Source organism: Vombatus ursinus, unplaced genomic scaffold, assembly GCF_900497805.2.
Source record: "Vombatus ursinus unplaced genomic scaffold, bare-nosed wombat genome assembly UNPS02014808.1, whole genome shotgun sequence".
Taxonomy (NCBI): Eukaryota; Metazoa; Chordata; class Mammalia; order Diprotodontia; family Vombatidae; genus Vombatus; species Vombatus ursinus.
The window spans coordinates 1963475-1968202 of record NW_020954586.1 but is presented as its reverse complement, the minus strand read 5'-3'; the positions used below and the strand labels follow the sequence as shown (position 1 = coordinate 1968202).

Below are 4728 nucleotides of genomic sequence, written 5' to 3'. Positions count from 1 at the left end.
TATTATTATTATTATTATTATTATTATTATTATTATTATTATTATTATTATTCCTTTGTAGGCCCTCTTCCCCTATGGGCAGGTGGGGGCAGTAGGAAGCTTAATTCATCATACACAAAGCATAAAGACATAAGTGGAAATCCAATTAGCCAATGATCTATCCTTTTTTCCCCCTTCCATTTTCTTGGCCAGTAAGTTCTTTTTTCACGGTAATTTGATTGGATACAAAATGTTGTCTATAATTAGTTATCTGGGGATGTCCTGAAACCAAGGCAGTGCCCCTTAAATGGGCCAACTAAGTTTTCTCCAGCTCATGGCCACAAGCCAATACCTCTAACCAATTTGACAAGTCAGCCAGAAAATCCACCAGGTTATTGGCCTCTCTCTCAGTGGAGGGTGTAGCTCCTTCTGGGGAAACCAGCAGGATAGCTCCAAGGGCACGCCTTTCTGATGGTGGGTTGTCTTCATTTACAGAAGAAAAGTTCCTTTTATTAACCCACTTATCTCCCATTATTCACACAAAAAGGTAAGGCAGGAAGGCAAACATTGGGCCACTTTTCAGACTCCCCAAAGTCCTCCATGTCCTGAAACATTTGCTTCATTTGACTAAGAGTTCTTAACTTGGGGTCCAGACATTTATCTTCTTTTTTTTTGCCTTTTTTTTTTTTTTGGTGAGGCAATAGGGGTTAAGTGACTTGCCCAGAGTCACACAGCTAGTAAGTAGAAATTTATTTTTAAAAAACAGTCCAATAATTCTATTACAATATAATTGGCTTCCTTTGTAAATCCATATATTTTGTTTTATGCATTTAAGAACGTGGCTCTGAGAAGGGGTCCCCAGGCTTCACCAGAGCCCTGCTAAGGGGAGCCAGGACACAAAAAGAGGAAAGTAGGCTGTCTAACCTCAGAGGGGACCATGTATTTTCTTCCCCACTTGGAGCATTCAGTGACCTCACTGCCGTCCCATTGAGGAGTCAGTCACTCTTTTACACCTTAGTATGAATTGCTTTAAGTTAACATGTTACTTTTCCCTCTGGGAGGATTAGCAGTCATAGACAGCAGCAAGTCTCGGTTGGAAGGACAAGCAATCAGGCCCAGCAGAACTGGGGCAAGACCGGGACAGCAGGAGAGCAGAGAAATAGGCCCAGAAAGGGAACGGCAGCTGGTGGTGAGGCTGGAGCCTGGACTCTGAAAGCAGGTAAGCGGTCTGGAGTTTATCCACATATATAAAGCAAGGACAGACTCCTGGTCAAAACCAGGCAGCCAAGCAGAGTCAGGGCCTACCTGAGATAGCTCCTGAGGCTCAGCACAAGCAGTGAGTTGAAGAGGGGCTGAGACGGTCAGAAGGATAGATCGGGTCAGTAATCCACACTGTCTACCCAGGAGACCCTCGGGACCTGAAGGGCTGGGCCACGGTGGAGAAATGAGAGATTGATCACCCAGAGAGACGGATGCTTCCCAGCCCTCCTCTGGGTTACACTGGCTTCTTGTTAAGGTAGGAATCAATCCCGACTTGGTTAGTCTGGGCCCTGAAGGTGAGGGTGAGTATTCGGAAACAGCTGGCTTAGGGGGAAAATGGGAGTGAGAAAGGAAAGCAGTAGGTGCTGGCTGGTAGAACCTGACTCCTAGAGCTGTTGGCCTTTCCAGTGTTCTCTCCCATTGTGGAAGCAACAGCTTCCTCCACTGTGAGAAGAATTTCAAGCAGTAAAATCAATGAGCAGTGACAGGCTGTGGCGTCCTGGAGTCAGCTCATAGTGACTCTTGAGCTGGTTGTTAAATTTCCAGGGTAAGCATTTATACTTTGGAAATCAGCAGATGCCACAAATTAGGACATGATTTATTATTTTGCTAATTGTCTAGACTTAGGAAGTGATGAGAAAATTTGAATACTGAAGATCAAACTTAAAAGTGTATCCTTTGTAGTTGGTTTTGGGTTTTTTTGGAGAGCTGGTTATTAAATGTTTACCAACACATTCTAAACACAATAAACTTTTGGGGCATAAGAGGGCTCTCACCTTGGTGCTTAGTGGTTTCCTTTCCTTGGAATTCCTTCCTCCAAACCTCCAAACCCTCAACCTCCTGTTTACTTGGACAATCAACTAGATCTGTGATCCTGGGGACATGGGTCCTCCCTCCCACAGAGTAGATCCTAACTCCTGCAGGCCTCCTTATCCAATGTAGCTCCTGTCCTAACATTCCCATCCCCTGAGGGGATCCACTGGGCAGGTGAAGGGTCTTCCTCTAGAAACCTGACATTTGACAAGCCCAGGCCCTTTCCCAGGTATGCATTGCTATGGTGACCTCCTTTATGTGGCTTCTCCTACATAGCACTGTGCCTACCACACAGTAGGTGCTTAATAAATGTTGAATGAATGAATGAATACTATGTTACAGCTGACTCATGCCCACCATAAGCTTCTTCAATGGCCTCTGGGTGACCAGCCCCATTGACTTTTCTCAAGACTATGGCATTACCTGATTTATAACCACATGGCAACATGTGAGAAATATAGATGTCAGAAAGATGGGCCTTTATTTCAAAGAAAAGCCTGGGGATTGTTAAAAACACCTCCCGATGACTCAGACGTAATCTAGCACATTCTTCTCATCCTAATCGCTTCTGGACATCATCCACCAGCAGGGTCTGCCCAAGGCGGACCACTTCTATAGGTTGTCTAGTCAACTACACAAAGGCATTCTTCATCCATTTGGTTTTTCTAGTGTGGATGGTTAGGCTGAACTTGTTCTAGTCATGGTGGCCTCGTTCAGGAGGCTCTGAAATGCTTCAGGGCCTGGGGCAATCGGCACAACACGCTCCACAGAAGCAGAAAGGGGCCACCCAGGACCGAGGGCCATTATGCATTTTCTGTTGTTTCCATTGTTTTGTGGGTGAACACTGCCAACAAGTGGACATCAAGGAGTGTAATGAGCAGTAACGAGCCAATCCCCAGGTAGCCAGGCTGGCTCTTGGAAAATGGACCCAGGCTGTTTCTGAGACTGTGCTCAAAGCCTTTCCAGGACGGTAGAAACAGCCAGCGCTCGTGTTCTGCTCATTAGTGTTTGAGGACCCATGGTGAGGCACCTGATACGTGCCTGTCCACATTCTAGTCATCCTTCAAGGCCAAGCTAAAATGCCCCCTACCCCAGAAAGCCTGTCTTCCCTGATTCTTCCCTTCTCCCCTGCAGAGGAGATTTCCTTCTTCCCCTAAACCTCCACAGAATTTCATTTGTAGCATTCACAGGGCACTTAATGCATCCGCTCTTGTAGGAGGATCATTTGAGACTGCATCTTCTCCTCTCCACCCCGACCGGCTTTGGCCTCATCGCTGCTGCTGCTGCTGCTACTGCTCTATCATCCAAAGGAGGCATCCTGAGGAAGCACCTGGAGCCATGCCCCTCATAGGTGAAAGCTGACTACATCTGGGGGCCCACGAATGACCCTGCTCCCCTCCAGCCTGCTGAGTGCTGTCAAACGTCTTTCCTCTCCTCTCCTTTCCACCTCATGTTTTGGGAATGAGAATTCACTTAGTGCCTCCTATGCACAAGGTGAATAAGATTTGATTACTGCCCTCCCAAGAGTTTGTTTACAATTGGTTCTAGAAAGTACTTAGTCTATTCACCAGCCCTGTGACTTCCCAGTCCAAAACACTCTTCCTTGCGCCCCCCCCCCCCAGTAGAATGTAAGCTCCTTGGGGGCAGGGACTCTCTTTCTCTTTGGATTTGTATTCCCCACTGCTTAGCCCAGTGCTGGACACTGTAAGTGCTAAATGAATGCTTTTTTTTTTCATTCATTCCTTCATTCCCATCTCATCTCAGACTTCTAATGTATGTTCTCACAGGGAAGGGAGCAAGTCTCATTCATTTTGTACATTCTAGGCATTTAACAAAGAATTGTTGAGTCAGTGAATCTCACCACATAGGTACTTGCCTATTTTGTTCAAACATAAAGTCACTCCTGCACATCACCCCTCATGTTCCAGCCAACAAACCCCAGGACTTTGCTCATTGCTGAGGTGAAGAGGTCAGAACAAGTTACTACTGAGCAAGAACAATCATAAGTGAACCTTAGCAATACAGGGACACTGACAGCTTGGAAGAGAAAACGGGCACAGAAGCTCAGACAGAAGTTCAGTCATCCTCTGGGAGTTGTCACAATCTTTTATTTGTCGGTTCCATTATTTTCATTACCTCCTCCACAAGTCCTTTATATCTATTTCTCTTCCCTCCTTCTTTTCTCTTTCTGTCTCTGTGTCTGACACTCTCTGTCTTTCTCTGTCTCTGCCTCTCTCCGTCTCTGTTTTCTCTCTCTCTCTCTCTCTCTCTCTCTCTCTCTCTGTGTGTGTGTGTCTCTCTCTGTCTCCTTCTCTCCCTCTCTCTCCCGCCTCTTTCTCTTTCTGAGTCTGGGTCTCCCCATCTCATCGAGGATAGAAGTGCAGTAGCTGTTCAGTCTCAGTCTCATCATTGATTGCGTTGGGGGCTTAGATCTGCCCTACATCCCATCGGTACATTCCATCACTCCTTAGGCAGCTGGCTGCCCTCCACTCCCCAAGGACTCACCCTCTTGGTGCCTTAACCCTACTACACCTCAAAGCTCTGGAGCTCAAGCAATCTGCCAGCCTCAGTCTCTCCAGCAACAGGAACTGCAGGCATTCGCCATCAAAAATGAACTTAATTTTTTTAGGAGAGAGAGAGAGAGAGAGAGAGAGAGAGAGAGAGAGAGAGAGAGAG

At 46.5% G+C, this 4728-nt stretch overlaps 1 protein-coding gene across 1 annotated transcript in view; it reads right to left on the bottom strand.

The window, feature by feature from the left end:
• The window catches only part of LOC114052574 (putative methyltransferase DDB_G0268948), a 16948-nt gene that overhangs the window by 11823 nt on the left and 397 nt on the right, over nucleotides 1-4728 (bottom strand). The gene's annotated exons all lie outside the window — the stretch shown is intronic.